General features: G+C 39.3%; 1 protein-coding gene across 3 annotated transcripts in view; it reads left to right on the forward strand.

The window, feature by feature from the left end:
- The window catches only part of RSPO2 (R-spondin 2), a 155832-nt gene that overhangs the window by 128672 nt on the left and 4900 nt on the right, over nucleotides 1–22260 (forward strand). The window lies entirely within an intron of this gene.

The following is a 22260-nucleotide window of genomic DNA, read 5'->3' on the forward strand; positions in this document are numbered from 1 at the left end:
AGATTTTAAGAGTCGTTGTTTCCTGGTGGTGGAATTAAGGTTTCTGACAGGAAGGACTATCACACTGACTGTTCAGTCTTCAGTGTTTAATTGTTCCTTCCGTAGGAGTAGGTAGTTGGTATCTGAATGAATGTGGATGCATGAAAATATGCTTCCTTTGTAAATTTTAAAATTTTGTGTAGTATAATAAGGAAAAAATTCTGAAGTTATTTTGTAAGAAAATATTTTTGTGGTTATCATTGTAATTATAATCTGTATTTTGGATTATTTTCTTAGGATAGATTGAGTAGAATTACTGTATAAAAAACCATGAATTTTTTGACCAAAAGTTACATTGCCAAATAACTTTCCAAAGGACTTGTATCTGTCCTTCGGTATCAGCAAAGTGTCTCAGCCTTACCACACCTTTCCAGGACTATGTTTTATATTTTAAAGCATAATTTTATTATGTTTTAAAAAATATTTTATCTGTTTTCAGTTATATTTACTTGTTTATTAATGAGGGGTTCCCTCTTCCATTTCTTTGCCAGTGTCCTTTCCTCTTTTCTGAAATGTCTTTGTAACCTTTGCTTATGATAGGCAAAGAGTATGTGAATTACTTTAAAAGCTTAGAAAAAAAGGAATATAAAAAATTATGCGGTAATTTTACTTTTTAAGATGATGGTCCAAGAATTTCACAATGGCAAAGAGTTTTGAAACTATCACGGTTGGATACTTACAACTACATTATCAGGTCCAAGTATGAGGTCTTTAATTTTTAGATGGATTGAAATGAGTACAAAGTTGCACTAAAAATGCTGAATTTATAACCTGTTGCATTGTACAATGATAGTTTTAGCTTCTGTTCTAAACTTTCTGAGTCTTGAGTGGCGCCAGCTAAGACAAATAGAATTAAGGACAAGTTAGCTTTTTTTTTTTTTTGAAAAAATGTTTTATGAAAACGAATTTAAAATATCCCTTTGAGGTAAAACTTGGCATATGTGTTGCTCCAGAAAGCGGTTCATGGGATTCATTTTTTTAAAGAGTTGTTAATGTGGTAGTACTTAAATTTTTTACATAAATATATATCTTTTACATGGGTGATAAATTTGAGAACAGCATTTTTATGAGCATGGAAGTAAATGAAAGAGAATGAATAAGTTAAATACATGTATATTTCGTATAAGTATGTATGCAATTTCTTTGGCCAGTGCTTTTCAAAATTTGATTATTTTATGTGAGCCTATATTTACTTTTATAGCAGGCCCAACATGTGTATGGAGTAGGTTGTAATACAGGAAAAACTATGCTGTTTGATTTTTCATATTGATAGTGACATGGTTCATATAAACTCTGCATCAGCTCAGAACTGCATGACACCATTAGGCCGTGTTCACGAGGCAGTTGCTTCTTGACTATTTGTCTTTCTCTGACTGGATAACATACGCAGGCTTTGGAAGAGAGGCTGCAACTCAGCCCCTCATCTCCAACCTGCTTCCTTCTCAGGTTGAGGAAATCACAGACCGTGGGGACAGGTGTCATCATAATCGTAGCTAATTCCCCAGTCTCGCTTTAGGATCCCATTACCTCTCTCTCATTTGGCACAGTTGGTATCCCTAACCTTGACTGTTCTTCCCAGAAGAGAATGTCTCCTTGTGGCTTACAGCTGAGGTCACTGCCTCACCTTTCTTCCTGCCTGTTTATCTTCAGACCCTGTAACTACCCTACTTGTATTTTCTCATGGGAAGAACACCTCTCTTTCTTTCAAGGTGACACCAGGATTCCTGAGTTGTACCACTTTTCTAGGAGGACTTTATTGATTTCTTATTACTTTTTCTTTATTATGTTTTTCTCCCTATTCACGCCCTCTCAGCTGCCTTTAGGATCCAGCCCCTGACCGACCTTCCTACTTCCAGCTGGTTTTCCCACATGTCCTCCAAATTAAAGACACCAGAAATGACTCCTAATTCTCTTCTCAAACAGGCTTTCCCACCTGCTCTGTCCTATTTCAGAGGCTGGCATCACGTCCCTGCTCATTTTAGCCACAACCTGCAAATCATTGCAAAGTCCTCTATTCTAACTTGCCTGGCCATTTGGTCGCCAATCCCACTTGATTCTACCTTCACAACTGGTTGCCTGCTGCTTCGGCTTACCTGGTGCTGCTCTTCTCTTTGCATCTTGTAATAATGGGTGCATGTAGTGGTCTCTTGCGTGGTCTTTTTTTTTTTTCTTCTTTCTCTCTCTCTCTTTTTTTTTTTTTTGAGACCAACTCTAGAAGAGTGTCTCTTTAGTATATAAGACTAGAATATTTTTTAAATATTTATTTATTCACCAGAGAAAGAAAGAGAGAGAGACAGCGAGAGAGAGAGAGAGAGAGAGAGAGAGAGAGGAGGGAGGGGAAGAGGTAGAGAATATCAAGCAGACTCCACACTGAGGACAAAACCTTGACACGGGACTCCATCTCATGACCCTGAGATCATGACCTGACTCGAAATCAAGAGTCAGACTGAGCCACCCAGGCACCCCAAGACTAGAATCTGTTACTCACTTTGGTATTATTATTACTTTGAAATAAATATGCAACTTTATGAAGTATTATTTAAATTTCTATTAACCATTTAGTGATACAGTCCTTTTTAAAGCATTCATTCTGAGTGTGGTTACTTTAAATTTTCAGCTAACTGCTTATTTTATATTAGTTGTTAGTCCCTAGTTTTGTGTAATTGGACTTCTGCAAATTTTATTGTATTTTACTTTTCTATTTTTAGTACAATATTTCTGTGGCTGGATACAAATGATCCAATTAATTTTGTAAGTGCCAAGCATCCACACATAAAGTAATATGGAGTGATAACATTCATGCGCTTTGACAGCATTTAAAGGGAAAATAAAGGAGGCTTGTGTCACAAGTGTACTACAGATCTCAGATTACCAAGGGCATTACCAGACTTTGGGTGTCTTGGAACCATAAGTACTGTAAAGCTATGACTTGGAGGATATGTGAAGAATAAAGACCTACTTTATAGTAACTTTTCTTTTTTACTATAAAGGAAATAACACTAATTTGAAGAGAGTTAGTTGATACAAAGTAACTCTTGTTCATTGTTGGTTTCAATTTTTTAGTGCAAGATTAATAAGAATTATTGAGTGGTTTAAACCTTAAATTTGTGTCTTGTAATTAGCTTAATTTCATGTCACAGGTTTTTATGGGAGCCATCTAAACTTTTTTATTCACTGGGAAAGTGCTATTATGTTTCCAGCCTGAGTAGAGGAATGCTGGATTTTATGTATGTCCTGAAACAAATTAGCACAGTTTGGTTAAAAGAGCTGCCTAAATGATGAGAAACAAATTGGATTATAAAATCCTACTTGGTAGTTTAGCATGTCAATTAGTTCAGTTAGGATTTGAACCATATCATACCGTCATGAGATGAAAAACGACACACGGCGGTCAAGCCAAGTGTCTGGTACTCCAGCCAGCCTCTCGCCCTGGCTCTGAAGTTGATCCAGGGAATCATGCATGTCCCCTTCTGACAATAATCCAGGTTCTCCCAGTGTGGGATCAGAATTGTTACATTTAATAGGGCTTGACTGAGTACCCATGGTGAGCGAGATGACTTACTTAGAGATGAATCAACATCCTTGGGAATCATTACCGCTGGCAAGTCTAATTTCAGTGCCCTGCTGTTTTGTTATTCAGTGTTCTGGGTCAGAATGCATCTGCCTATCCAGAAAAATCCCGGTGGTAGCCTGGTGTAATGCAGGAAATTGACTGCATCAGAAACCTGAGCAGACTTAGAAGTTCAGCAGCAGAAGGTTCAGAGTTGTGGGATCTCTGTGACTCCAGGACTGGGGGGCAGTGGGAAAGGTCTACAGCAAGAGGGACTGAGGTCTGGCCAAGAGAATCTCCTCTTGTATCTTAGCCTTCTTTCAAACTTGGTTTCCGATACTCCGCTCCTACTTCCAACTCTTGAAGCTCTTACATCACCAGGCACTGCAACATACTGGTTTAAGAGTAAAAACCTTGGAGTTCATGTTCTGGCTCCTTGACCTAGGAGCTTGGTGACCTTTGCCGTTCCTCACCTTCATGACCTTTAGTTCCCCCATTTGTAAAATGATCGTATCTATCTTCAGTGTTGTCATGAACACTGAATAGGTCAACCCATTCAAAATGCACCATCCTGAGTACATGTTAACTGACAATGACATTGATAACATTAGTCCACTCAAAGAATATAGGGGAGGCACTCCTAATGGTACTAGAGTAGTGGTTCCCAAGCCAAAGAGAATAGCCAAATCACCAGAATACTCAAAATAGGAAAGAAGATACATGGATTCTTTCTATGAATATTGTTGTAGCTGAATTGGGCCTTGTAATCCCCACTGGCAACATTTTTCCTCTCCAGCAGATATTTTGCCCAATAGCTTCTTTCAAAAGAGTTAATAGTCTAGACAGAATTGCTTTGCCTTTCTCTTCATAGTGGGAAATCTGTTTAGGTAGGAGGGGAAAAAAATAGAAGAAGCAAAGCAGCTATCAAAAAGATGAAACTCAGTTTTCTACAGCTTAGCCTAGATCATGGTGACGTGACCGAAAGTGGGGGGTTTAAGTGTCCTTCAGAGATTTTGGAATCTTAAATGAATGTTTTCTACCTGAGCAAAGCTAACCCCATTTATCTGCATAATCTCTTCAAGCTTATAGTTATTGAAAAATTTCTGTCTTCTCTCTCCCTATTCTTAGCTGAGAGCCGCTTGCACAGTATTTGCTCACTTGGGTCCGTTCTGCAAGCCTGTCTATTTCAAGCCTGTGAGGCAGCCAAGCCACAGGATTTGGCTGGCTTTCAGCTGCTGAACAGGGGGCATGTAACTTGCCACGGGTCCCCAACTGAGAGAACTGTGGGTGTAATTTCTTTTCTGGTAAACATCCATCCTGAAGTGAATTTAACTCCTCCACACATTTGTTTTCCTTCGGGTGTTTTCCTTTTGTTGCGTTATCCTCACTTCGTCGGACGGGAGTCCTTCTGTAGTGTTACTTATCCTCTCCAAACAACAAAAAATTACTTTCGCGAAGCTGTTTTAAAATAAGAGGATGTAAAGCCAGTCCCATCCAAAGTGGCAGTTACCATTCATCAGTGGCGGGAGGAGCAATTTCGAGTTGCTCTTGAAGTCAGAAAAGGAGCAGCGTGTGGCGGCCAGAGCTTGGAGCGCACAGCCGGGATCTGGGTTTAGGACAGTGTCGGGGCGTGTGCTCACACCTTCTCTGTGGTCTGGCTCTCCGGTAGATTGTTTCATGTGGTTGGTTTAAGGAAAGCTAAGAAGATCTGTTCCTTCTCTCTCCGTGTCATTGAGAGTCTTCTGTTACCATCGGTGAGAGGACAACATCCTTTCTACCAATGCCGCCAACATACATTCAGTGTTACTGTGTGCTATAAACTGGGCTAGAACTTCACTTCATTCTCTGGTTTAATTATAACACCATTTTTTTTTTAATGTAGTAGGAACCCTTTCTCACATATTACAGATGAGAAACTGGGGCTTAGGGAAGAGACCAGCTTGGAGGCTTTGGATACAAAGTGGCAGAGGCTTAGTCAGTCCGGGGCTGTCAGTCCCCAAAGAGCATGTTCTTAACCTCTGTGCTATATTGTTTTCATGAACTAAGATGATTGTTGGACAGTATCCACGGTAGGAACTCACCACTTTTAAATGTTCCATACATAAAAATGTGGAATGGCATTTCTCCCGGTCCCGTTACTTTTATATAACGTAAGTACCTCTAGTAAAGGGAATCAAAATGTTAGGCTAGAGAGCTTTATATAATTTAGCAAGACTAAATTTTTAGTTTCTTGTTTAAAATAAATATGACATTTCAAAAGAAGAATAGGCAGTATGTGTTTATATAAAGCCAATTATTTATGCAAACTTTGTCAGCTAAGCAGTACATCTGTGAACTATATACTTTTAAAAAGGGTAGTAAAGGATGATCTAATAAGGTAAAAAGATCATAAAGATCATATGGAACCTGGTGGCCAATGATTTTTTTTTTTTCTCTTTGAGAAACTGTACTTAACCGCAGAAGAGGGTTTGGGGTTCAAATAATTAAGAGCTCCTTGGTACTTAAAGTTGTTAAAAGTACTTAAGTATTCTCTTGGGTCTTTAAAATACTTTCCTCAGGGTAAATGGATGTAGACAGATTTTAAGGCAGATAGATGAAGTAGATGAGCCCTCAGAGTCCTGTCCAGCACTGCGATATTTTTTTTGGGTCTGCATTTAAATGATTATGTAGGAGATTTTTAGAATTTGACACTTAGCATTGGTGTAAATAAAACAGAATTGGACTTGAGAGCTGTTCTCAGTCATGTAAACCGAGGTTTTTGTATTTGAACGTACTTAGGATTAACGTTCAATGGCCTCTGAATGGTGTCTAGATGGACTTGTCCCTAAAATACTTAGGGGATAGAAGGGGTAATGCTGTCACTTGTTACCAGAGTCCAGGAGGAAGTCCCAAGAAATAAAAAACCAAAGGGACTGAATTGAAAAAGCTAAGTCGGTGTTATATTTATGTGATGTTACCAATGATTATGTCTCCCTGAGAGCTAGAAACAACTCCACTCCCAACCAGCCGGCCCCGGGGTCAGAAATGAAAGTTCTCTGAGAGAACTGGACAGGTGTTCTTTTGTTGCATGGCCTCTGTTCTATAACAACAGGATGATAATTATATATAATAGTCCATGCTTACAATGTGCAGATACTGTATTTAACATATTGACTCATTGAATGACTGTGGTTATTTTATAGGTTAGATACTGTTGTTATTCCTGATTTCCAGATGAGGAAACAGAGGCACAGAGAGGACCCATATTAGCTCTGTGATTTGAGCAAGTTCAGTCATGAAGCCAGAATTTGATCCAGACTGCTGGCTTCGGGGCTGGTGGTCCTAATGATGAGGGTAAACCATCCATGAAGCCAGACGCCTCTTTCTTATATCTTTCTCCCTAAAACCTCTCTCTTATATCTTCCTACAAATATTCATCAACTCCCAGAAAATAAATGTGTAAGAAGTAGGCGGCACATTGTGTCCCAGAAAGTGTGCTTCCTTTACATACTTTAAGCCAGGGGGATGACGGAAAGAACCCTGATGGGAATGACTGTTAAAGATTATAAGTGAACATATTTCCCTCTGGCATGTTAGAAATCCAGACAGTAGGTAAGAGAAGGTTCCATGCTAGTTGAGCATGTCAACAGAGAAGAGCTTTCTAAACATGGTAGGTTGGGGAATGGGCAAATCAAATGCTATTCATAAGTTGGGAGGAAAATGGAATTTAATCAACACCCAGAGGTACAGAGACAGGGTCCTAAGGCAGCCCTCACAATTTAACTCCTGGTTCTGAGTAGACGTTCCCTTTTTTGAGGGGGGAAAAAAAGGAATTTGTGGAATAATTATTTTAGAAGGAAGAAAAATCATTCAAACACTGAAAAATTCTAATTCCTGATATTTCTGCATAAGAACTAGAACAGAACATAAGAACAAACTTCTAGGAAAGAAGTTTGTCCTCAGTAGGATGCAGGCAAGACCTCTTCATAAATTAGGTTAGAAAGCCGTAGGGCATGAGCTTGAGATCAAGGGACAATGAGATCCCATGAAAACTGAGGTCAGGTGAGATGAGGGACTGATGGTAAGCTAAGCCTAGAGCAGCCCATTACAGTGTTCACTGGGGAACGTCCAGTCCAGCATTGGTCATTTGGAAAATAGAATAATGATACCAAGGAAAATCTTGAAAAACTAATAACATTTTGGAAGACAAAGATAAGTTGATGAAAATGATGGTGGAAAAGTTGATAGAAATTAACAATAAAAAATGTCAGTTGAAAAATGAAGAGCTGGGTTTATAGAGCCAGAGATGATTATCTCAGCTTGGCAAAAACATTTGAATAAAAGGGATAACAAGAAAATTCCACAAACATCTATAGGAAAGTACTTTACCACCAAAGGACAAAAATAAAAATCAAGCTGACTTAACAGTTTTGGTGTCAAAAGGGTAGGGGGGAGAGTGAATTAGCATCTACCTTTTGAAAAATGAAGGTTGTAACTAGATAATCTTGTAACCCAGCCAAGTTATATTTACTGATGCACCAGGCTACCTGAATTGCCACTGTTGCACTATTTGCTATAATTACATGCAAAAAATTTTACTCCAGATTTTTGAAAAAAAAAATCATAAGGGGTCGACAAGAGTCTGGACAAGAAAGATGTGCAGAACATTGTCACCTCCGTGGTTTTCATAATAGGAAAATGCCTATTCTGGTTATCTATTTCCTCATAACAAACATTCCAAACTTAGTAGCTTAAATTTAGTAAGTTAGTAGCTTAAAATAAAGAATTCTCATGGAAGAAATTTTATTATTTCTCATGATCTGAGGGTTGACAGGTTAGACTTTCACTACAGTTAGAGGCTGTCACTTGGGGGGCATTCATTCTGCTGGGTCCTTTGACTGCTGAGGAAGATACCCTTCTGGAGGCTTCTTACTCTCCTGTGTGGCTCCTGGGCTGGCATGGCTGGCTGAGTCAGTACTGGGTGAGCCTCACTCTCCGCACCTTCCTCCATGTGTTTTGCTCGGGTTTCCTCACAGTTGGGTGGACCCAGAATGAAGCTGCAGGGATTCTCAGGAAATAAGTCCCTAGAACATCACCTCTGTCATGTAAGCGGTCAAGGCCAGCCCAGATTCAAAGGGAGCAGAGGAACAGACTCACCCCTGAGGGAAGGAGTGGCATATGCATACAAGGAAGGAGGAACATGGTGCCATGGGGTCCCACTACAGAGTATCACCGTTCACTTTATTTCCGAATGTGGAAGTTTTCTGATACCACAGAGTGTCATTGCTTGGTTAACACAAACACACCTAACAAAGAGTTTATTCAGTTTTACTAAATAGGTAATTTGGCTATTTAAATGAATTTTATTCAGAAATCCCTGGCTGGATCGTTATTAGATATTTACTAAGGATTTTTGTGTTATTCTGGGAAATTAGTTGGGATAGTTTCATAAACTGGAGATAAAATACCTTTTCCATTTCAAAATGGAAGACAGTTTCCACTATCCAAAATTTTGCTCTTCAGTAAGTTTTCAGGAGTGGATTAGATCCAGATACTGAGGGTTCCTATAGTGAAAGGACATGGAAATACTCAAATATGCAACAGTTACAAAGTGTGATGCCAATGTACTCATTTCTTAAAAAGAAAACTTCGTAAGATATCCTAAGAAACCAAGTAGTTGATTAGCATTCATGATGATGGAATTTTTTTTTTTTTTAAACATACACATGAGGGGTGCCTTGGTGGCTCAGTGGGTTAAAGCCTCTGCCTTTGGCTCAGGTCATGATCCCAAGGTCCAGGGATCGAGCCCCACATCGGGCTCTCTGTGAAACAGGGAGCCTGCTTCCCTTCCTCTCTCTCTGCCTGTCTTTCTGCCTATTTGTGATCTCTTTCTGTCAAATAAATAAATAAAATCTTAAAAAAAAAATACACATGAGTTCCCACCCACGTAGGTATGTCTTGGTTAACAATGGTTAATTCTAGGGCTTTTTTTTTTTTAATTAACATATAATGTATTATTTGCTTCAGGGGTGCAGGTCTGTGACTCATCAGTCTTACACACTTCACAGCACTCACCATAGCACATACCCTCCCCAGTGTCCATTACCCAACCACCCCAACCCTCCCACACCCCTCCACTCCAGCAACACTCAGTTTGTTTCCTGAGATTATCTAGGAGTTGTAGGGTGGTTTTTTTTAAATATTTTATAGTGATTTTGTATTTTTTTAAATATCACAGCTGCCAAGAAATACATATAATTTATGCATACAGTTTAAAGAACAAGGATAGAAGAAAAATTCCTGGACCCACCACCCAGTTTATAAATTAGACCATTATTGGTGGCATCGTCAAGATGGCAGAGAAGGAGACTCCAGTCTTAAGTTCTCCATAAGGATCTGTAAATAGAAACAGCTCTGGGAGAGCTCTGGAGCCCACTTAAGAAACTTCAGCAACCCCATGCAACAAAAAACTTGAGAGTAAATGACCAAAAGGGGAAGGAAGTAATTTTATTTTGCTCTTAGCATTCCATGCCCCATGACTGCCTTGCTCAGAGCCAAGAGAGAAGACCCAGCTAAGAAGCGTTCCCCTCTCAGCTGCCCCAGCCTTTCGGAGCACTGCATGAAGGAGCCGCTTTCATCACCCCACCCAGAGATAAGCAAAGTGAGATTATAAAGATGGTTAGGAACAAGGCAGAAAAGCAGGGGCTACCAGGGTCAGCCACACAGGGGGAGGAACCAGACTTCCCAGGGACCGGCTCTGCAGAGGACACTAGAAGCTTTCACCACTGAAGACACCAAGGGTCACCAAGACACTCCCCCCCCCCCCCAACAAATTTTGCCAGTTTTTGCCCCACAGGTAATGGTGTTTGCTGATACCAGCTGCCTGAGTCCCTACCCACTCCCTGCCTCCACCCTTGCCCAAAGCCCCGGACCCACACAGAAAGGGACTCTAAAGCCTCTGAAGTTATGTGAGTATAAGACAGCAGCTTAGAATATCCCCATGGGACCCTCACTGCTGTGTGCGCTCTTGGGGCTGGTCCCTCCACGCCACCTGTGCGTTTCAATGCAGCTGGGCCGATGCCCATCTCCAGCCTCTGTTGCCACGTGTACACCCATGGTCAAGGCCTGCCCAGCTGTTTGTGGCCCCTGATCTGGCCCTGCCTCCTGTCATTGGTCTGCACCACTGGGTTCATTTGCAGCTAGCGCCTCTAGCTGCATCCCTGCTTGCCTCCAGCCTGACCCCGTCACTGCCATGTGCACACCTCTGGAGGGACCATTCAGCCTCAGGAAGGCTGCACATAGCTAGGTCCTTGCATCAGCCTATGGACCCCCAGATCGAGTCCTGGCTCCTATCACTAGATCACCTGCAGCTTGCTCCCCCAGCTGTGTACCCCACCAGCAGTCACAGCAGCAAAAAGTCCCAAAGCTTCCAGGGCATCTGCAGTTGGCCTTAACCTTCGCTGCTTGGCCTGGATCCCACTACTGTGTGTGTGTTTGCAATTGGCCTCTGCCACCAACCAGACACCTGCTGCTGGTTCCCAGCAGCCAAACGCATATGTGCCACCAGCTCTGGCCACCACTGCCCCCTGTGTTGGTCCCTAGCCTCTGAACCTGGTCTTGGTCCTAAGGTCCCCAGCAGCCTCTGCACACCCCTGCAGCAGTCACCAAGGACATATGGTTGTTGAGTTGAGAATGAGCTCCCTCTGACCACTCCTGTGCTTTCTGTATGTGTGATGAGTTCCTGAAGTATCTTAGCAAATTTCAGTGCAATATTAACTATAGTCATCAAACTGTCTCTTACCTTAACTTTAAGGCTTAGAACAAAACGGCATATGATCCAAATGTTGCTGTATTGTTTTTGTAAGAGCTCCATTTGCAGACTTCCCCTAGAGGATTATGTTTTCGGAAACTCTTTATGATTAGTCTCTGGTATTTCCACAGTGGAAATCCTTAGAATAAGATCTATGACAAAGTTATCTTTGTATCAGCTTCTAAGTTCTAACAAGCAGTGTCATGGTAAGGCTTTGAAAATCCTATCCTATCATGAATAAAATGCTTACCTGTCATTTGGATGACCTTAGAGATTGATATCTAAATGAGATACTTGTGAAATGGTCTCCTAGACCCATTTGTATTTGAGTTGAATGGAAGCCATAAAAATGATTTCTCCCTCCCCACTGCCATACAAGATTTTTGGTTCTTTCCATTTTTTGTTTGTTTGTTTGTACTTATAGGAACTGGGAAAGAGATCTTAAGTCATGCTCTGTTCTTAATTAATAGGAATTATTTTTCTGTATTCTATGGCATAAAAGCTGGACCCTTAGAAGAATTTGCTGTTCAGTGCAAAATATTTTTTTTATCGGAGCCAGAAAAAGAATGCTGATTAGTTATGACTCCAAGCCATAAACTTTTACCATAGAAATGCTGCTACTTTTTTTGAGTTTGCAATTTGTAATTCCCCAGAATTTTTAATCTCATACTTAATTTGGTTATAATCTTAAAAATCTTAAAAATGTGATTTTATGTTCTGAGATGTACACATACATATTTAAGGGTAAATAAACAGTCTTCTCAACCAGTATATCTAGGTGTAGTTTATGGAGGGATATGTTTTAGATATGCTTGTGCTTATGAATACACACACACACACACACACACACACACGCCTCAGAGAAACTGTGCACAGTCATTTTTAGGACAGACTATTTCATTGCTGTTGAAACTGCCAGTGACCTAGAATTTAAGATTAAACTGAAGGTTCATTAAAATATGGCTGCAGTTGTCTTTATTTTTTAATTTAATTTATTTTTTTTTTATGCAGTTGTCTTTCAAAGAAAGACTTGAGGGCGCCTGGGTGGCTCAGTGGGTTAAAGCTTCTGCCTTCAGCTCAGGTCATGATCCCAGTGCCCTGGGATTGAGCCCCGCATTGGGCTCTCTGCTCCTCGGAGAGCCTGCTTCCTCCTCTCTCTCTGCCTGCCTCTCTGCCTACTTGTAATCTCTGTCAAATAAATAAATAAAATCGTTAAAAAAAAAAAGACTTGATTTATGCTACAATGAATTTAGCTTTTAATAAAACATTTAAGTGATGAGCCCTGGGCATTATTTTGGTGGGGTTTAGAGTTTTTTTATAGAAAGACTTACTTAGATAATGCTTATTGAAAGCAGTTTAAATACTTTGATTAATTTTTTAATTTTTTATTAATATATAATAATGTACTTAATGTATTAATATATAATAATATTTAATAATGTACTATTAGCCCCGGGGTGCAGGTCTGTGAATCGCCATTAAAATATTTTTTTAATGAAATGATAAGTATATCAAAATATAAGTATTAACCCTTAACATTTATCACTCGTACATTTTTTTCCAGTTTTATATTAGGATCATATACTGAATTGGAAGCAATTTCCAGAAATTTCTTATTCCTTCCTTATCTTCTGAGTTCCTTATGAACTGCTATCAGAAAACTGGTTACCTAATCTTTGAAAATGGTAAAGCAGGAAAGTTTTTTTACATCTGTTTTGGGTAACTCAGTCTCTGACTTTCCTAATAAAGGAGTTATTACAATGATATTATAGCTTTGTAGCTGTGGTTTCATTGAATTTTTGATAAGCAACACAGTGAAAGGTAGAATGCAGTTCTGTTTTTTAAAAGATTTTTTATGTGCTCTGTGAGCCTCGGCATCTTTTCGTCTTAGCCTTTTCTCAAAGTCTCCTTACTTTTTTTTTTTTTTTTTTTTTTTTAAACATTTTCATTGTATTCCTCTCCTCTGGTGATGCTGGCTTAAATTACTGAAAGCCAGGTAGGATGTGGTATCTGAGTATAGTAAATGTGCTGTGCTCTGCCCACCCTACTCCAGTTTCAGTGTCCCTGACTTTCAACCATTAACAGGCATCTTTTTAAAAAGATTTTTATTTTTATTCAGAGAAAGACAGAAGAGAGCAGGGGGAGGGCAGAGGGAGAGGGAACAATCTCCAGCAGACTTCATGTTGAGTGTGAAGCCAAAGGTGGAGCTCGATCCCAGGACCCAGTGATCATGACCTGAGCTGAAATCAAGAGTCTGAGGCCTAACTGAGATACCCAGGTGCCCCTCAACCTTTAATGGTCATTTTAAACTCAGCTGCAGTGATGGGTTTAGCTCATGTTTCAGCAGAGGTTCTGAGCCTGCTGCCCAGCTAAGATGAATAAGTTGTCCTTTTCAACATAATTGCTCACTGATATTCTTTACATGGTTTTTATGGTGGGGCTCCAGGTGATATCCTCACTACAAGTATAGAAGTTTGGAATGTAGATCTCTGCTTGGATCTCTGATTCAGTGATGATTCACTTAAAAATGTTTTGCGGTACAGTCAGGTAAAGAGCATTGGATTCTGGGTTTCGGCTCTGGCAGTGGTCTCAGGGTCATGAGATCGAGCCCGGTTCCAAGTCTACTTAAGTCTGTCCCCCACTCTCTCCCCTTCTCTCTCTTTCTCTCTTTCTGTGCCCCAGTAAGATAAATAAATAAATCTTTAAAATTTTTTTCCACTAGGTCTTACATTTTTCATGTTAATTGTAAACTTTAGGTTTCTCAAATTTTCCTATGACACCTGAGTTAAATAAAACTGATTTGAATATAGTGATAGAATGCAATGCTTTGGGAAATACTGCAGATGGTTATCGGGTCCATATGTGTGTGGACATGAGCAGTAGCTTTCTTTGGTTTTAGTTTGTATTGTATACGTCACAGTCAAAATACATTTCCTGGAGAGTAAAACACCATTTTTTAAAATTAAACATTAGGATGTTTATAAAAATAATTACCCATGTTCTGCTTTCTTAATATTTGGCAATCAGAGACAAAGATATGAGGATTCAAGATAACTCAGCAAGGTCTTAGACTTCGTGAAACCTTAGAAATGTGATGTGTCTAATAATCATTAGGTGTGTTGTTATTTAGAGTTCCTTGTCCAGTATTTTCCCTCTAATTGAACTCCATGGCTGCTCCTTGGGTGGTTGAAAAGGGTTCTACAGTGACTATACCATTTGTTTAGTCTTTTCTTGTAGACAGAGACTATTCATTTTGGCAAATACTGGTTTACTTTCTGTATCCTGCAAAAATAACAGAGAAAAAAAAATGCCCTTTATCGTCCTGGTCTTGTATCAAAACAATGATGGGCCCAGCCTTCCTTTTATGACTTTAATGGTCAAGCCATGTCCCCGTTAGTGACCTGTTCATAGGGTATGTGGGAGTCTCTGATTAGAGGGAAGAGTGTTGGAACACTGAACTTCTCCCTCACGGGACATTACATTTATACCACGGAAGTGATGTGAGAGAGAATGGCGTGATGGGTAGGACCAGACTACCTGAGTCCAAGTCAGAACTCTGCCATATACTGACTGTCTCATCTTGGGTTACCTTACCTCTATGATCTTTAGTTTTCTTTTCTGCAAAGTAGGTCTGAACACAGTATCTATTTCAAAGGAGCATTTTTAGTATGAAATGAATTATATGTAAAACACTTAGTGCCTGGCACAGAGCCTACACCATATCATGATGATGATGATTTAATAGTTTGGAAGAATCTCAGAGTACCTTTCTGAAAAGAAAAAAAAAAAAAACATGGAATATGCCTCCTTTCTGTTATACAGCTAATATTTTTATACCTCTGGTATTAAATATTTGACACAATACTTGTGTCACCTGCTCTGAGGGGTACTTTTCTCTTCCCAATTTTTGAAATGCCACCTCTATATCCTAGTTTGGAAGAAATCCCTATTGACAAAGGTAACATTTTTTTCAGTCACATTTTTTTCTTTTTTCGTCCAACTCTTTAGAATTTCTATAAACTGAACTAGTTGGTCTTTCAGAATAGAATATTGTTAATTGAATGAATTGAGCCATTCAGTAGAATAAAGCAAGTTTCTGGAATATAACCACAGAAGAAATGGGTCTGCAGGAACGTCAGTGACGTACCCCTTCACTAGAGTGTAAAGATAAGGGAGCCTTTTCTTGGGTCTGGGTACCTACCTTCCTCTTGATGTGTAAGGAAATGGCCATTTATATTTGAAGTGCTCTCACGTCCTCTTCCAAAGTTGGTCCTCTCCCCTGCCCACATGCTTTTCTGCAGAGTTTGATGCTTTAGACTGCATATAATCTTAATTTCGCGCTCAGTCACCTCTGCTGCCTAACAAAAATTCTGGGTTTTCCATCCTGAACGTTTCACTCGGGAGTCTGGGTATGACAAGGGAAGCTATATTTAAAAAAACAAAACAAAAAAACAACCTTCCCTGGAGGATTCTATGTCTGGTCCATGAACTGGCTTTTGGAACCACAGGTCTAAACTTCCAAGTCCCAGCTGAAAGAGAAACATCCTGTGTTTTCTTCCCTTGGGCTTTGCCATGGGCACACTGTTGATACTGAGCTGGGAATGTTAAATGTGTTGCTTGACCTCAGGAAACTGAGGCTTCTAATGCCTTAGCTCCAGGGAATAATTAATATGAGAAATATACATTGTAGGCCAGGCCCATTGGGAAACTTAATGTGGCCCAAGGGAACGCTGGGGACTGGTTGGGAAGGTTGATGCCTTTTCTTCAGCCTGGTATTTACTTATTAATTTGTTTGTTCAGCAGCTATTTAAATGATTATGAGATCAAAGACCTTTTGCTGGGCACAAGGGATCCAAAGAGTATAGTGGAAAGAGTACAGGTTTTAGAACCTGCCAGATGTTGGTTTGAATCATTGCCGAGCTATGTGATTTTGAGCTATTAACTTCTCTAAACTTATTTCCTTGTTGGTAAAATGGAAATAATGCCTACCTTGCAGGCTGTCATAAGGATTAGAAATAATACACGTGAGGCACCTTCTGGTGTTAATTAGCATTCATGTGTCAGGTATAGTATCTGGAAATGGATAGACATTTTATTTTTTTGCCCCTCAGAGATGGTCACTTTGATATTAGCTGTGTAGAAATGAGTAAACGAAGCCTGAGAAAAGTAACTCATCCAAGATCACTAGCTTCTGAGAGGAAGAGCTCTGCTTTGAATCTAGGGCTGTCTGACACCCAAAGTGATGTTCCTCACCATGTCTCCCAGATGACTTGGTCTAGTGTCCCATGGCCCCATCCCTTACCCCCTCTCCAGGTCTAGCTGGGGAGCGATCGGTCCTGTGGGCTGGTCAGGCTTCCATGACTCTGTGGCGAGGCATGTTGAATCCCTGTCTAGGGAATGTGCAATCAAGCCAAGAGACAGAGGTGGTTCTGAGAGGGAGGTAAGCTGAGAGAAAAGTCATGGGGTTTACTCGGGGGACAGGGGTACCTTCACAGACTGCGTGTAAGCTGGAGTTGAGGACCGAAGCCATGTGGATGGAATCCAGGAAAAGCAAGAGCGTTCATTCTATGATGGATGATAAAGTCCAGGTGGGTTTGGCTTGTCACCACGTTCAGTGTTTAGATGGAGCCCATTTATCTGCTCCAATTCCTCTTTCAGTTAAGCTTGAAATGAATATCTGCAACTTGATATTTAGAAAGACCCAGAGTTTAACCAGGCATGAAAGTAGAGTTATTTGCATAGTAGCCATGATTTGCAAAAAAAAAAAAAAAAAAAAAAAAAATTGCAACAGAAGGTAACACATGTTTTGATGAGGGAGGTCTGAAGTGCTGAGGGCCAGAGGAGGGGATGCACTTCCCCATGGAATGTGCATTTCTTTAAGTTAGCGCATGCTGGCTGTCTTCCTGTGAGGCTTGCGCCTTAGGTGAGTAGCTTGGACTGATAGCTGGTTCTCGGATTTACCTAATATATAGAAATCACTAATTCATTTCACTTGTAAGTAGGTCTTTAAGTTCCACAGAAATCGTGTGGAATCCAAATTAAATAAATGCTTGCCATATCATGCTAGTTCTAGATATAATAGCTTGAACTTCTTTTTTATTTAATGGTTATTGATTGAAGACCAAGAAGAGGGTATTAAGTCCTCTTACTCTAATGGAATTATCTTAAAAGGTATCTTCTGGTATAGTATGAAGTCAGCTATGAAGGAACTTGAAATTCTTCTCTGGTTTTCCCGTTGGTCCTAATCGAATGAAATCAATTGTATCATTTTCTCTGCACAAATGGATGTTTTGTCACTGAAGAGTGCAAATGAGCTTCATCATTTTCTGCAAATTTTGAGTAAGTTTAGGGTAGGTAGCTATGAAACATTCCAGCAGAATGGTTTGAGTACTGAAATTTTTCACAATATTCAGCTAACTAAGAAGGTATTGCAACGCATGGTACGTATTAGGAATGCCCACTAAATCAACTACCCTACCTAGGAACTTCTAGATGGCACTTTGTTAAAAGAAAAAGTGTTGAATCGATGCTGTGTACATTTATGGAAAGTCTCAGGTTACAGATGATATTGATGCAATTCATCAAAGTTTTCAGTTATGACAAGGCTCAGAGAAAGATTAGTTGTCTTCTAATACTTTTCTTCCTCTCTTGAAAAGTAACTAAACTATGTCCCGATCCAGTTGACATTTAAAGCTTTAAAGGTGAGAAACAGAGACCTCGGAACCTGCTTGCCTGTCCAGCTCAGCTGCTAGGAAGCTGTAGGAACATGGGTGGGATGCTCTAGGTTTTTTTGTGCCTCACTTCACATCTTCATCATTTTGGGGAGTTGGACTAAAAGAGGGGTAGTAAATACCTATCATACTCTTTGTCTCTGCACCCTCCCCAACATGACCACCTGATCCTGAGTCTGTGGGCTCTCCCCTGACGAAGAAGCTAATGAAGATCATGTTTAGTTTGACAGCCCTCTTCTTACCAATAAGAGATCTAAGAAGAGGATCTTGTTCTTGGCCAGTAGTTTATATTCACTTCCCCATAAAATGGCAACCTGGATGTGTGAAGAATGCTCTTTCCCTAAATCACTATTTGAAAAGCAAGATACATCTGACTTTTGTTCTCTCATTCACTCCCTAGACACTGACATCTTTAACAGCAGAGCAATTGTTCCTCTTCATTGTGCTGCATTTGGACTTTGCTATCTGTTCTGTAGTCCACTGAACAGCTTACCTTCGGCTTTAGGAAAAAGAAATAAGGCCTCTAACTGGGGTTAAAAGACAGTATTAAAGAAGTGAGAGCTCCAGAGCTTCCCTGCTCCGTTTTTATACCAGAGATACGTAGAGTAAAAGTGAATTATTGCCCCCTTGTGGTCGAGTTATATGTTCAGTTTCTCACACAAGTGAAGTTGTGGAGTATAAGGTGTCTCCGCTACCTTGAAACTGCCCTACAGTGAAGTCAGTTATTATGAAAAGAACTGTAGGTAGGTGGTTTTAAAACCACCAATCCTTGTTTGTTTTTTCTCACCTATCTTAAACTCCACATAATCTTTGCTCTGAACTGATTTTTCTTTTTTCTTTTCTTTCTTTCTTTCTTTTTTTTTTTTTTTGAGATACCAGATATCTAAGAACTTAAATCAAATGGCATGATCCAAGTTATGTGGGAGAAACCCAAATATCATTCATATTACTTTTCTGTAGTCCTTGCCACTTCAATTGAGTTTGTAGGGTGTTGGGAATGTCTTATTGCCCCTTTAGAAGTCTGTATCCGAAGATTTTTTTTCTTCAGAGCTATAAAATGGGGAAATTTTGAATTACTGTGTCCAGGAATCCTTATTTGTAAAAGTTCAAGTGAGCTTTAGGATTAGCTTTTCTTTCAATTTCATAATACTAAACATGAAACAAGATTTTAAAACCAAATGGAGCTTCCTTTCAAAAAAATAGATATGCCTAATAGAATGCTTCATAGAGGAAGTGTGGAGAGGTCTTACACACACACACACACACACACACACACACAAAGCCACTTCATACTATTCTTTTTACAGTGAAAATGTGGCAGACTTTTACAATTAGAACGGTAATGCACAATCCTAATTGGCTTATTGAATTAGTTCTTTACAAATGATCATAAGTTTACATGGGAATTCTGAGTGATTTTCACGTTTGCATATTTAGAGAAATCCCATTTTGTCAACTATTTTTTTTATTTTGGATGTTGTCACTCCCCACTAATAACTCGCAAGTAGTTCTGCTTATTAGGCTATCTCCAGGTTATGTGTAAATTTTTGAAGCACATGTTCTTTTATAAAGATAAAATGACTAGGGGTCCCTTGGAAGACTTTCCCATTATGACTTGAAGTTCAAGATGGCCCAGTAAAATCTCCTCAGTATATGGTTGTTATTTTTTAACATTCAAAAATTTGTTGGTTTGTCTCTAGATTATTTTGTTCTCAAAGACCAATCAAAATTTGATCACAGTCGGGAAATGGTCATAGAAGGATTTGCCAGTCCTTTCTAAAGACCTCTCTCTCTGCAATATTTTTAGTGGAAAAGATGTTATTTCTTAAAAGCCAAATAAATGTCACTAAAAACACCAATTAAAGAACTTTGTACTATAAATAAGGAGATAGAGTGGACTTATTTGCCTGAGGTACTCAGACTCTTTCCTTTGAGGCTCAGCTGATGTAAAACAACCATTAATATATTATTTGGAACTATTACAGACAAGGGAAGAGTTTTCTCTTAGACTAGGTAGAATATACTGTGGCAGATGCTGGTCGTGCTCATCATATTTGCCTACTTGGATGCCTTTCTCGATGAAAGCAGTTTTGTGAACTAACATCTGTTCTTAATGCCAGAAGTGTTCAGGCAGTTCAGTAGTTCTTAAGCTTTTATATCTTACATCCAATTATGATCAACCATTCCACCCAAAAGTCTGCTTACCACCAGAAGAGGAATGTTTTGTACCACAGTCTTTTCCTTATACCTATTGATGATAAATTTTAGGGACATGTCATTTCTCTTGGGACCAAATGTAATTCCTGGGCCTTAAGATACAAATACTTCATAATTGAAAGGACACTTACTGTTTTAGTAATCATAAAAAGAGGTCATGAAAAATTGTGTAGGAGGACATTTTGGTAATTTATAATTTTTTTTCAGAGATCTACAGTAAACATCCCTGTGCATAAATCTCTGTCCACATTTAGATTATTTTCCTAGGATGGGTTCCTAGATCAGAGTCGAAAGTTATGAATATTTTAATGCTTTTATACACATTGCCAGATGGCTTTTAGAAAGACTGTATCAATTTTATATTCTCATAATGCATCCTGATGCCTGTCTTACCACATTCTCACTTTTTTACTTTTAAGAATCTTGGCAATGGCAACTCATTTTACTTGGCACTTTTAATTGTGAGATTTGATTGTTTCATATATTTACTAGTTGTTTTTATTTCCCTTATGAATTATATTTAAGTCTTTTGTCTATTTTTATATGAGCTTTTAAAATATTTAGGAGCCAACTGGCATTTTTCCAGAGAATCATCAATCACTCTTAAATAAATAAATCTCTGTTTCTACTCATTCTTGAGCAGACTCAAGTTGCCCATATGAGAAAGAAATAGCTCAATGGCTATTCATTGTCTACAGCTCAGTCCTTGTGAAGGTGTGGAAGCAACTTTCTCCCCTCTATCTCTAATGTGTCCTCTGAAGTATGACAAAGTTCCCCAGCTGATGGTTGTCAGACTTTTTGTCCCTTGGTTTTAGCTGCTTTGAAGAATGACTCGATTTCTGAGATGATCCCCAAATCTCCCTGGTGAATTTCATAAATACAGGGAAGCCCAGGTTTCAAGTTAACATCACAAATTTATCATTGAAATTTGATAGAAATTAGTCCTGGTTTCAGATGATCACATTTGTCATCACAGTTGTGGTTCTAACAGTGGAAATTACATTTGCCACAATTGTGGCTTACTTTCCCGTGTGTGTGTGTATGTGTGTGTGTGGAGAGAGACTTTTTTTTTTTTTTCATAGTCACAGCTACTGAATTTTTTCTCAATTTTCTTTCATCTCATTTACCATTAGAAAGTCTTCCTCAAAACACTTAGTAATCTCAATGGAAATCCTACACAACCTTTGTGCCTTACTAATGGATATACCGGAACCGTTGTTCCAATTATGAAAAAAACTCTTATCTAACCTAGTGAGAGGAAAAACCTTTTGAAGACTTTCCTAGACTTTGGGGCTTAGGAAAGAATGAAATTCATGCCTCCTGGCAGTGAAGTTGGTATTTTCACAGCTTCATGTAATTTGTGAGTCTGCCCGATACCATAGTTGAAAAGAATCTATTTTATTTCTGATTCTAATAGCGGTAATCTACAGCTGGAGGTTAGGAGTATTTCCATAAGGGGCTCTTCACCTTTCTCTGTAGAGGAATTGATAGGTTATCCTGTTGGACCATTTCCACATGTGTGCAAATCAATATAATTACGTTGGTTAGAGTGTGGTTTCGATGGTATCTTTCTAAGTTTGTTCATTTGGATGATCTTGCTTGTGATATTTTGTACAACTTTCTGGTGAAAGAGGATCATAGTGTCTTCATTCCATAAATGTAAAAACTGAGAGTCACATGTATGATGCATTACGAAACATCTGCATTATAAGACCACACTTACCTACTGGCTCCCTTTCCTTCTGCCTTTCTCTGTTAAGCCCCATTGCTTTCCTTAACAGCTGTAATACCTGAGCTGGTCTTCTTGCATCTGTAGAAAACGGGGCTCATGAGACTCACTAAGCAGTGATTTGTCAAGGGCACTGTATTCTTAAAGCACTCAGGACAAAGATACGCAAATGTGTCATTACAGTTGGACATAGCTAGAGGCTCAA

This window comes from Neovison vison, chromosome 4 (assembly GCF_020171115.1).
Source record: "Neovison vison isolate M4711 chromosome 4, ASM_NN_V1, whole genome shotgun sequence".
NCBI lineage: Eukaryota > Metazoa > Chordata > Mammalia > Carnivora > Mustelidae > Neogale > Neogale vison.